Raw genomic sequence first — 13,237 nt, 5'->3', positions numbered from 1 at the left:
GGTTTAGCAGGGTGCAGGCAATTACTGGATCGTATCAGATAACTGAGACTTTGCAAATCAGCTCCTTTCCCTAGTCTGCTGTGTTCTGTTCCCTAATGCAACCAGATTATTTTTTTTTGTCTTTTTGAAAAGTTTCTTTAGTTACAAAGAAAAAAAAATTGCAAATTTATCCTTAATTGGTGTGATTTTTACCTTATTTAAAGTAGCACAAGTAATCTTTTCCAAGATTTGAATGTTCTCCTTTTCACCTAAGCACCAATTCTGAAGTTTTAATTACAAATCAGGTGGAAACATCATTATTTTTTTTGCAGCTGGAAAGAGTGTTGAAGAAAAGAGAGGCAGTGATGTTTCTCCCTGCAGAACATAAAAGCAAGAAGGGCAGTTCCCATTACAATGTGCACACATTACTGTGCCCTAATGCTCAGAGTGGATTATGGCTTTTGCTTCCTTGTGGTGTAGAATGGGAAAATATTACCACTATTTCCTAAATTTGACCTGTATGCCAGCTGAACAGTCTTTGTTCTTCTCTACGTCCTGGGACTTCAGTTATCTCAGTTTTACATTTTCCTTCTCCTATGCTGAGTTAGCAAATAGAGGGAGCAGAAGCAGCAAAGTTGGGAGCACAAGAAACACAGGTACTTTCCCCATCCTGCAGGAGCTGCTTTGGTGCTCTGTATCTTTAAGGGGCTGACCCTATCCCACGGTGAGCCATTATAAAGGCAGGTAAGCAGCAGTGCCATAATTAGAGCTGATAGTGAGGTGGGGTGCAGTTCCCTTGTAATGATTGGCCACTACAGTTTGGGATATGGGCAGGATGATTGAAGGTTTTAGCATTTCTGTGCTGCATTTCTCTTTTTCCCCCCACTTGTTTTCTTTCTAGAACTGTTGCCTGAGCCCTGCAGAGCTGCCTGCATTTTGATGTCTGCAAGTACCAAGTATATACAGCAGGTAATTAATTACTTTGTTGATAACAAATAGCACCCAGAAAGTGGCCCTGAAAGAGGCACAAATGTATGCCTGCTGCCTTTCATTGTTGCAATTGGTGTCCCTAAACTGAGGGAAGCAGTACTGAGTTTTGTTTCTTTTTTCAGGCTACAGTTATTACATATGGGTCCCTTTCTAAAAAGCTGTTATGAAAAGGATTAACCGTGTCTGTCTCACTAAAAGCAATTCTTTTAAGTAAAGAAGGTTTAGTAGAGCAGTAATAGATCTTCTGATCCTGTGCAGCAGTTGAAATGTGATATCTAGGCTTCCACAGATGTGAATAAAATAAGGTATATGTTATATATTTCTAGAGCATCAGTAAATTGTACAGATGAGTTTCAGAGATCTCTATAGAATAATTTATGCTTTCTGATTTGACAGTTTTTAATTTAGTCATCCTCCTTTGCTTCCCACCTCCAAGAATGTATGTCACAGAGTGAGAGGATACATGGAGCTTCTGAGAGATTCCTACAATAGTGTTTTATAACATCTCTATCCTTTATAGAAAAGGATGGATGAGTGACTGATGTTGTCCAATAAGACAATCTTTTGTATAACCTTCAGGAGCCAGTCTCTCTTAACAGCAATTATTTTAGTTTCTGTGAGTCCAAAAGCAAGTTTGAATGCTAAGTGAAGCTGGTTAGTACTAGTAGACAGTGTGTTTGGGCATATAGGTTGTAGTAATAAAGCCAATCTTACAAAGCTTAAGAGACAAATTATATTGCCTAAGCTTGTGTAACAGCATTTAAATCCTGAATCTGCTGTATAGTCAGTCTGAGAAAATATACTATTTTATCAGCTTAGCTTTTCAGAAAATGTCAAAGACAAGAGCATAATAGATCAGTTGTTATATAAACTCAGGGAGGGTAAATACGTGTGCTTGATTTTAAAAAGCTTCTGCTTGTGAAGGTATGAGGGAGTCTTAAAGTAAAATTGTTACTCTTAATACTTTATGAACATAAGCAGTACAAGAATCTAATTTCTTCTTGCATTACCATACCAAAGTAGAAAAAAGTCATAAGTAATTCTTTGATACAGATAAGGTTATCTCAAACAGCATAAGAATGTCCCAGCTCTGGCAGCAGAGAGCTGTTATTAAATTGGTCTTTCTTACAACTCTATTGAGGTCAGCAAGTCCAAAAATGTTAATTATCACACTCAGGGTATAGAGATACCATAATGGGCATGAGTAAAGAATGAAGCTGCCTCAAAGATTTATTGCAGTCATAAAGTAATTTTTAAAATGACTGCATAGTCAGTAGCTAAGAGATTGAGTCATCTGCATCTAATTTGAATCACTGGAGCTTTTGGACTATCTTTCCCAGGAAGAGTTAAATGCTGTTTCTTTGGGGAGTGCATGTGTGCATGCAAGTGAGTTTATACCTGCACCCACCTTGGATGGTCTTCAGATATCTTAGCAATGTAATTACAAACTCCACAAAGAATGAGTGGCACAAGTAACTGAAGATACAGCAGTCTGCAGATGTTCTGTGGCTTCCTCAGTGTGTTTTGTACAAGATACTTGAATTGCCCATCTTGCTGCAGCCTATTTGTGCTAATAAAAACACACCAGCTTAGAATTTAAATTAACTTCTTGGAGGCCAAACTTTTGAGTCGCTCCTGCTCACCAAGCTTTACTTCAAGCTTCATGAAAATCTGCAATGATTATTTTGTGTATAGTAGGAAGAGAATAATGGTGCTTTCCTTCCTTTTGAAGGACCTTCAGAGTGGCACAAATCTTATCCTATTGCCCAAGGGAACTTCCAGTCACCTATTGATATAGTTTCTGCAAGAGCAGTTTGACCCTAATCTGAAGCCACTACTTATCTCCTATGAACCATGCATGTCTTAACATCTCCAACAATGGCCATTTGGTTATGGTTGAGTTTGAAGATACTAATAACAAGACAGGTGAGACTAACACACAGCCAACTAACTTGGAATATTGTTTTGTAACTTAGGGGAAAAAAGTATGTTCTGTGTGATGTATTTATGATACATAATTTCAGCTTAGAACAAGGCATATGACAAAAACCCTTTATATTTTGTCATTTTGAGCCCCATGTTTCTTGTCTTCACTTGAGCCGCTAGCAATACAATATTGCACAGCAGAACTCTGTTAGGAAAAGCTCTTGCATCAGGGAAATCGGAAGTTTGTTTGCAGTGCTTCCCTTTCAAATGGGGGTTGTCAATTTCTTAGGCGAGGAATCCATGCATCTCTCCAGTGCTCCTAGACCACATCAGCATGTGGAGTAGGTATCTATGCTCCTCACTACCCTCTTTCCATGATCATTCCAATCAAAGATGCTAACAGACATGCCAGCCCTGTCTGGCGCTCTGCCCAGTTTCCATCAATGGGGTAGGGAAGAGAAGAGCATTAGCAGAGATCAGGTTATCATAATCATAGTCACTACACCAAGTTGTATCTGGACCAGTTGCTGTTACCTTGTGGTGTTTTCTTTTCCTCCCTGCCTCATAGCAGTTCAATTTCTTCAGAAATTATAAAATCTTCAGCCAGTTCTGAGTTGGCAGCAGCTTGTAGATGTTGGACTATCTGCAGTTGTGTATTATTCTTGTCTCTTAGCTCTTGGCAGAGAATATATATGCTTAAGTGATCAATTACTTCTGTTAATCCTACTTCCATGGTAGACCTTGCTTTTGCATCTGCAGTGTAGGAGAGGAGCATTCAAATGGAGATAACTTTTAAACCTATCAGCTGATTTAATTCGGGTGTGTTTATTGATTCTAGCTAAATAGGATATCCTAGATCAGAGACAGTAACTTGTTTTGACTAAGTGACTTGTCTGTGCTGGTAACCCTTTGAAATAAGGGCTGGGGGTTAAAATTCCAGCCATTCTAGTTTAAAATTTCTCTTCTGGAATGAATCTAAGAAACCACCCAACTGAATGATCAGATTTTCAAGCATCATTACTGAGTTTGAAAAGATGACTGGATGTGCATTTCCCCAAAAATCTTACTACACAGATCCATTAAGCATGCCACCCTACAAAAAAGAATTTGTAAAATATATGTGGAAGTATTATCTTAGCTTGCTAACTACTTTCATGCAATTCAAATCTGAACTTTATCTACATAACAGTGAACTTCATGCAGCTTTAGAAGCTTGAGAACATCTATTAGTCTGCATTAAGAGATATAGACCCAGAGCGCATGTAGAAATGAAGACCTCTGCCCTTACTATGATAAGCACATGCCTTGTTTTAATAATGCTTTCAAGGAAGAAGACTGCTAGGAGAGGAAAACATGTTTTAAAGTGGTTTTAGTTGTGTTGAAATAAATCTAGTGACTCGCAGCTCTGCATAAATGGCACAACAGAACTTTGACAGTAAGCCATCATAGCTAGATTTCTTAAAATAATATTTGAGACAGGTGATGCATTCTATTGCCAAGTTCAGAAAAATCTATGAGGAGATAATTAGATTCTTAATTAATACTAAATCCTTTGATTTGGCAACAACAGTTTCCTGCATAAAGGCCGGCTGGAACTAGTCACATGTGGTAGCTCTGAGCAAGCCCCAGCTTTAAGTTTTTAAATAAAATATTACTGACTACACCAAGGATGAGTGCTTTACAGAAACAAAATGTCATTTTAATTTTCTTGAAGTAAGACTTTGATCAGGTTTTCATGTCTGTCTGAAAAAAATTCATTTGATCTAGTGCCATATAAGATTACAGGAGGATGACTGATGCTGTTGATAAAGTATCTTCTATAGGTGGCATCTTAAATGTTCACCAGTTCTTAAGTGTTATTACTAAGTGATGTGTGAAGTTTGTCTGTGGCATTTCCTCACTTTTAAAAGGCAATTTGAGATTCTGAATGGTGTTGTGTGAAGTACAACCTATTATATTACCTCTTTTATGGGATCAGGTTTTGTCCTGGGTTCAGCAGTAGCAGTCATTTTTCTCCTTCTTAGTAGCTGGTGCAGTGCTGTTTTTTTTGACTTTAGTCTGGGAACAGTCCTGATAACACACGGATGTTTTTAGCTGTTGTTAAGTAATGTTTACTCCAATCAAGGGCTTTCTCAGTCTCATGCTCTGCCAGGGAGGAGAGGTAGTCGGGATGAAACAGACACAGGACACCTGACCCAAACTAGCCAAAGGGGTATTTCATACCACAACACATCATGCCCAGTATATAAACCAGGGGGAGTTACCCAGAAGGCCCAGATCACTGCTTGGGTCAGGCTGGGTATCGGTCAGCAGGTGGTGAGCAATTGTATTCTCTCCCCTTGTTATTTCCCTTATCATTATTGGTGGTAGCAGTGGTAGTTTTGTATTATACCTTAGTTACTGGACTGTTCTTACCTCAACCTGTGGGAGTTACATTCTTTTAATTCTCCTCCCCATCCCTCCGGAAGTGGGGGAGTGAGTGAGAGGCTACGTGGTTCTGAGTTATCAGCTGGGCTTAAACCATGACAGGTTTTTAAAGGAAACAATATAAATAACCTCCACTGGAAGTACAGATACTCTAAAAAGGAAATTCTTAGCTGAATTTCCTACCTGATATTTAAGGTATCTACACTCTTTTGTACAAAATCTCAAGTAGCCGTGTCAAAAATACTTTAGGTACATGAGTTTCAAATTGCTATTTTTTTAATATTCAACTTGGATTTATTGTGTTTAACAGGAAAGGCATAACCATGACTATGGCTACCACATCTTCATATATCAAATAAGCCCTATGAAAAAAAAAAACCAAATTCTGCACAAATAGCCACTAAATCTTTTAAATTTAATTTTTTACGTGAATTCAGGTGCTTTCCATTAAGGAATCCAACCCTTCTAAATGTCTGGATGATGCACCTTTTTCATATTGGCAAATAGGAAATGCTGCTGGTTTTATTTTCCACTATTGTGCCAAAAACAGTTAGTCTTTGTCTAACTTAGTCTAACTAACGGTTAGTTAGTACAATGGGACTCATTTCAGGGACAACCTTATAGACACTTGGGACAAAGAGCATGGCATTGAGTGGGATATCGCATCCCCTACCATGCACCAGCCTCTGGGAAAATCGAACGGTACAATGGGCTGTTAAAAACTACACTGAGAGCAATGGGTGGTGGGACTTTCAAACACTGGGATACACATTTACCAAAAGCCACCTGGTTGGTCAACAGTAGGGGATCTGCCAACAGGGCTGGCCCAGCCCAGTCAGAACTTTTACATACTGCAGAGGGGGATAAAGTTCCTGTGGTGCACATAAAGAATTTGTTGGGGAAGACAGTCTGGGTTATTCCTGCTTCAGGTAAAGGCAAACCCACTCGTGGGGTTGCTTTTGCTCAGGGACCTGAATATACTTGGTGGGTAATGCGGGAAGATGAGGAAGTCCGGTGTGTACGTCAAGGGGATTTAATTTGGGGGGAAAACAGCCAATGAACTCAATTGTACGTTGTTGCCTGCTCTATAACACTTTTATAGCCCACCAGTTAGATGTCTTCAGGTCAGCAGCAACTGACCCTGACTTCCCTCCAATCATCACCCTAACAAAGAATGAATTTTGACGAAACCAGATGAGTTTGATGGTGTCATCAGCAGACAACAACCCAACACTACACACCATCCCTCCTGCCCTGAAAGACTATTGCAAGAGATGGAGCCTGACATCACAGACTGGATTAATTCAGCAACTTTATAGGGATTGGTCCATGGACTAGGGAATGATATCTCTCTCTTTGTGTGTGTGTGTATATATATGCATATATATATATATGAGACAAAAGCGATGCTATATTTTAAAATGTGGGATCTGAACATGACATGAATGGTATGGAATAAGGGGTGGATACTGTCCTGGGTTCAGCTGTAGCAGTCATTTTTCTCCTTCTTAGTAGCTGGTGCAGTGCTCTGTTTTTGACTTTGAGCTTGGGAACCATGCTGATAACACCGATGGTTTTAGTTGTTGCTAAGTAATGTTTACTCTGACCAAGGACTTTCTCAGTCTCATGCTCTCCCAGGGAGGAGGGGAAGCCGGGAGGAAGCAGAGACAGGACACCTGACCCAAACTAGCCAAAGGGGTATTCCATACCACAGCACGTCATGCCCAGTATATAAACTGGGGGAGTTACCCGGAAGGCCGAGATCACTGCTTGGGTCAGGCTGGGTATCAGTTGGCAGGTGGTGAGCAATTGTATTCTGTCCCCTTGTTATTTCCTTTATCGTTATTAACTTTGGTGGTAGCAGTAGTGGTTTTGTATTATACCTTAGTTACTGGACTGTTCTTACCTGAACCTGTGGGAGTTCCATTCTTTAGATTCTCCTCCCCATCCCTCCGGTAGTGGGGGGAGGAAGAAGGAGGGGAGTGAGCGAGAGGCTGCGTGGTTCTGAGTTACCGACTGGGCTTAAACCATGACAGTCTTTAACAGGAACTAAAAAGGCAGAATTCTTGAGCGCTTTTTTTTTTTTTTTCTTCTCTCCTCCCCCTCGCTATCAGTGGTGGTCCCTTTGAGAATCTATTTCAGCTAAAGCAGTTTCACTTTCACTGGGGGACAAATCCCAGCTAGGGATCGGAGCACACAGTTGTTGGCAAACGTTTTCCCTGTGAGGTAACAATGTGGTTTTTTACAGATGGGATTAATTTATGCAAATGCTGTTGACAAATGACTTTGCAGTGAGGACTGGATGTCCCTTAAGATTCTGATTGCTTACTCACCATGGTTAGGTCAGCACAGACTTTAATGAGCTTAGAAATGTCTCTGTCTGAGGGCTCTTGAGAAAGTTTTGCAAAGCTAGGGCAAGACACAGACCTTTCCCAGCTCAGTCTATCCCAAATAATACAGTAGCATGGCATCCTGGAGTCTACCAGTGAGTACCAGAGCATAGTGCTTCATGGGATGAAGGCCTATACCAGGGAAGTTAGGTCACAGGTTAATGCCTGAATTGGTTCAATTAAAGCTGTGTGGTGGGTTGACTCTGGATGGATGTCAGGTGCCCACCAAAGCTGCTCTATCAGTCCCCTCCTCAGCTGGGCAGGGGAGAGAAAATACAATAAAAGGCTCATGGGTCAAGATCAGGGCAGGGAGTGATCACTTGCCAATTAGTCACAGGCAAAACAGACTTGACTTGGGGAAAATTAATTTATTACTGAACAAATCAGAGTAGGATAATGAGAAATAAAACCAAATCTTTGAAAAACACCACCTTCCCAGGCTTAAACTTACTCCTGATTTTTTTCTCTATCTCCTTCCCTCCCACTGGCACAGGGGGGTGGGGAATAGGGGTTGCGGTCAGTTCATCACAAGTTCTCTTCCTTCTCAGGGGAGGATTCTTCATACTCTTCCCCTGCTCCAGCGTGGGGTCCCTCCCATGGGAGACAGTCCTCCATGAACTTCTCTAACATGAACCCTTCCCATGGGCTGCAGTTCTTCATGAACTGTTCCGATGCAAGTCCCTTGTGTAGGGTTCAGTCCTTCAGGCACAGACTGCTCCAGCATGGGTCCCCTGTAGGGTCACAAGTCCTGTCAGAAAACCCACTCCAGTGTGGGCTTCCCACAGGGTCACATCTTCCTTTGGGCATCCCCCTTCTCTGGTGTGGGGCCCTCTCCGGGCTGCAGGTGTGTATCTGCTCCACAATGGATCTCTATGGGCTGCAGGGGCACAGCCTGCCTCACCATGGGCTATAGGGGAATCTCTGCTACAGTACTTGGAGCCCCTCCTCTCCTTTTGCACTGACCTTGGTGTCTGCAGAGCTGTTTCTCTCATGTATTCTCACTTCTCTCTCTAGCTGAAGTTGCATGGGGTTTTTTTTCCTCTTAAATATGTTGTCCCAGAGGTGCTATCACCATCAGTGATAGGCACAGCCTTGGCCAGTGGTGGGGTCTGTCTTGGAGCTGGCTGGCATTAGCTCTATTGGACGTAGGGGAAGCTTCCAGCAGCCTCTCACAGAAGCAACCCCTGTAGCCCACCTGCTACCAAGACCTTGCCATGCAAACCCAATACAGGTTGATATACAGCAACTTTTAGTATCTGTCTGTGCTTATGGACTGGTCAAAAAGATAGAACTTGCTAATCTTTCCAAAGATGCCTTTGGAGTAAAACCTACATTATGTTATAAATGACTATTAGTGCCTGTTCACATGAGACAAACTATGTTCACGCCTTTCATTACTAATTTGTTTAATTCCTATTTGTTATTTTTCTTTAAAGCTCCACCTATTTTCTGGCATTCCAGTGAACTATGCAACATCTGGAGAAGCAGCAGCAGCTCCAGATGGCTTGGCAGTAGTTGGTCTTTTCTTGGAGGCAAGAATTGCAAAAAGAGCGTGCTTATATGATGAAAAGCATTATGCTGTCAAGTGTTTGAGAACCAAGCTACATATTTAAGAAGTGTTTAAGGAAAACAGATGACTTATTGGAGGCAGTAACTCATAGCAAACTGCTGTTAAACTTACTTTAGTAGGAATGTTGAGATTCGGATAAGAAAATGACTCCTATTCAAAGCATAATTACAGTCATTCTTGTTTAATTTGTCTATTTCATTATTTTAGATTGGGTAAGAATGTGCCAATATGAACAGACTCACTGATGCTTTGTACATGGTAAAATTTTAAGTCTTAAGCTCTTCATATTTGTTTCTGGGATATCCTTCAAAAATCAGGCTCTTGTACATGTTTGAGACAAAACTGGAAAAACACCCACCATAAATCCTCCCATCATTACAACATCACTGTAATTGTATTCTCCTCTTCCCCTCTAAAGTTCAACTTATTTGCCTAATCTCAGGTGCCCTTCAGGCTCAGCTCTTAGACTCAGCAAAATAATCCTTTTCCATTGAGCTTCGCCTTGAACAAGTTGAAGTTGGCTGTCTATCTTCTGCTGCAAAGCTCTCTTAGGGGACAATCTTATGAGGTCCTGAGCCTGTCTAATCTTGCAGTGATACCTGAAGGTGGTCTTTAACCAGATATACCCGAGAGCTTTAAAGACTGATACCTGCTGTGCTTTCTCAAGTGCAGACTGATCAGACCACTACAAATGTTATCCTTTCTGGATTTACATGAGGTTAATGCATTCTGTAATGTGCATAAGTTCTATTATGCAAAATTATATCTAATACTTGAGTAGGCGTATTATTGCTTCTCTGTATAATGCTTATGAAAGACAAGAAATGAAGGCAGTTACACAGAAGTATGTAGGCTGCAGACAAACTAATGATACTTTAAGTGATTTCTTCCACTTGCAGGAAAGAAATAGTTATCCATCAGCTGTAGTGATGGAAGGTCTGAAGGTTTGTCACTGGAAACAAGCTGATTATTTTGTTCCTTATAAGCAATTTTACAGACAATTGGACAGTGCTTTTTTAGTGACCAAGTACCTTTCAGATATTCCTATAGGCTGAAAAATCTTGCCCTAGACTATGGTAATTAAGGCAATCGCTACTTCAGACAGTAACTCCTATTTCTACTGGTCTTTAAGTTCACCCACCTGTCTCTAATTTTAGACTTGAACATTGGATTTTTAAAGGCAATATTTGTCCTAGCAGACAATGACTGTTTGGGGCCAAGTAATTCCATAGTTTATATTTTCTACCAAAATAGATGGGGAAGAATAGAAAATAGCAAATAATGAGACAAGGAATTCTGCCATGATACTATCTAGAGCTCACACTGAACACATACTGAATACACTTCCTGCATTATTTTTAGACCTTTTGTGACAAGAGCTGAACTTTGTTAGAAGCAATGGGGCAAGAACTGGAAGTCCAGTAAGCCAACAGCAGGAATCACACTTGCCATGCTACTCTTGGATAACTTCTTATAAGGCAGCCAAAGCTTTATAGACTTTTCCTTTCTGCTGCTTTTTAATGCTACTTTAGCATTTCTTATCTTTAAAAAATTCTTTAACCTGCACTTAAGAGTAAAAAGATAAAGTATCTTTTTTTCCAGGGAACAAAAGCTCAATTTAGAAGCTTCAACCCCAAATGTCTCCTGCCATTGAGTCTAGATTATTGGACATACCTTGGTTCTTTGACAACACCACCCCTTAATGAGAGTGTAACATGGGTAGTGCTGAAAGAACCCATCAGCATTTCTGAGAAACAGGTAAACTTTTGATACTCTCTCAGCTTTTGTAGGACTCAAGGCTGGATAAACAGGCAGTGACTGATTAGATTTGCAGTGGGGCTAAGTTGAAAGACCATTAGCCTGTGAATAATCAGGCTGCTCAATAAGCAGGGCTTTTGATTTTTCTGTTAATATTTTCTAGGATCTTTGCTTAAGCCTGTTCTATTAAAAGATTAAAATGTACTGAATACTTTGCTTTAGTCCTTTTTTTTTTTGTTTGTTTTTTTTAAAGAAAAAATTTAATACTGATTGCCCTCTTAAGCAGTAAATTATTTTGCTTGAATTTACAGCTGGAAAAATTCTGCATGCTCCTCTTCACCAGTGAGGAAGACCAGAGGATCCAAATAGTGAATAATTTTCTCCCCCCTCACTCTCTTAAGGGGAGAGTAGTTTGAGCTTCCTTCAAGGCCTGAAGAAAACCGATAATGGCCCTGAGATATCAAAGAGCTTCTGCATCTGAGCTACTATAAACAGGAACTCTAGTCTTCAGATCACTTGTGGAACACAAGATGATAACTATTTCCATGAACACTCAACTTGGAGGGGGGCAATCTTCTAATATTTTTTATTTTTTTTTTATTTAAATCACTCATTCTTTTGAGAAATGGGATCTTATTAATGATCACTTTTTAATATAAGGAATAGTTGAGTAAACTACAGTGTTCTCCAAGACCCGAAACTCTAAAAATTAAGATGAAATTCAAATCCCGCTTAATATAAAATGGGAAATTATGTAGTGATGTAGTACCAATGGCCACAACTTCCAGTTGTCTCCTTTAATACATGATGAAACAGCCAAGAATTTTGGGCAAATTGGACTTAAGTTTTCCTTACTGATCTCTTGTTAGCATTTCCTGAGCTCTGTTTAATTTCAAGATTGCTTTCGCTGTATTCTTGCTGTCTGTCAATGCATATAGTGCACACAAGTAGCACTAGCAAAAAGTTCTTTACTCACCTCAAGTAGGCACTAGTATGAAAACTACATATATATTTTTAAGTTACCGTTCTAATATGCTATTTTATAACTAACTTAAAATAACAATATAAATGCTTTGTTTAAAAGCAGGCCACTTTATTGCACAGTGTTGTTCAGACACTTTTTTTTAGCCCATGCAGCATACATTACTATAATGCCCTTGTCAGTTTTCTTTTAAAGAACATCCCTAGCAATTCAGGTATGTGTTCTGTGGTTCTCAATTGTTCAGATTCTATCTATCTCAGTTATGTGATTTGCTCTGCAATATGAGCTCCTCCACTGTCTGCCCTAGAGAAGTAGGAATTCTGTTTGCTATAAGGACCTAACATGGATAGACCATGAGTGCACTGAATGTACATTGCTGCACAAATCATCCCCTCATTATGGCTGTCTGTCAGGGATACTCCCTTCAGATATGAGGTTTCATCAGGCCTGAGTCCTTTTACCTCTTTGAAAGAAAGTTGCTTTAGAAAAGCCATGTGTTAGCATTGCTGCTTCTGCAGCTTAGTGGCAAATTCAGACTTGTGTCTCTGGTACTAAATACAGTGATGTTATCTGTAACTACCCACAGCCTAATTTCAGTTACTTTAATTCCAAGCTTCAAATGTTCTACTTCATCTGTATAGTTCAGATAGATAGAAATTGCTGCTATTTATCAATTTCCATCAGCTTAGATGGATAAATCATCAAAGGTATACAATGTAAAGGGAAGCTGGGGGGGGGGGGGGGGCAGTCAATAACAGCTACTATGGGCTGTTCCCCCTTCTCAAAAAGGGAGAAAGACACTAGATGTGAAGCACAGTACAAGGAATGGAAGACAAGAATTCTAGAATGAACTCTTTTACAGTTTCTCTGGTACACTGACTTAAATCTTCCCGTTCTTCAGTTTACTCTTCTTTTCAATCTGTATACCCATTCCTCCAGAACCGAGGTAGGTTTTTCTATCCCACTTTCTCATGTCTTCTCCATGATCCTGCAGGTAAAACCACAGGGTGTCCTGTAGCGTGTACCTCCTATATCTTCCCTCTTGAGCAATAGAGCACCTTCTGTTAATAGCTGAGATGTGGGTCTGTACACGTGGGGAGCTGCATAGATCATCTCTCAATTGCTTGAACCCCTGGGACAGGAATTTTTCCACAGCTGAAATGATGGAAGGAGCAAGATTGTCTTCAAACTTCGTGAGAGACTGAGCTGAAATCA

The 13,237-nt window shown here is 40.2% G+C and overlaps 1 pseudogene; it reads left to right on the top strand.

Annotated features, from left to right (window-relative positions):
- Window positions 1–780: 780 nt before the first annotated feature.
- Window positions 781–11,474, top strand: LOC115619059 (annotated as a pseudogene).
- The last annotated feature ends 1,763 nt before the right edge of the window (window positions 11,475–13,237 follow it).

This window comes from Strigops habroptila, chromosome W, assembly GCF_004027225.2.
Source record: "Strigops habroptila isolate Jane chromosome W, bStrHab1.2.pri, whole genome shotgun sequence".
Classification (NCBI taxonomy): domain Eukaryota; kingdom Metazoa; phylum Chordata; class Aves; order Psittaciformes; family Psittacidae; genus Strigops; species Strigops habroptila.
The sequence above is the reverse complement of the archived record's forward strand: the minus strand, read 5'-3'. Positions and strand labels throughout refer to the sequence as shown.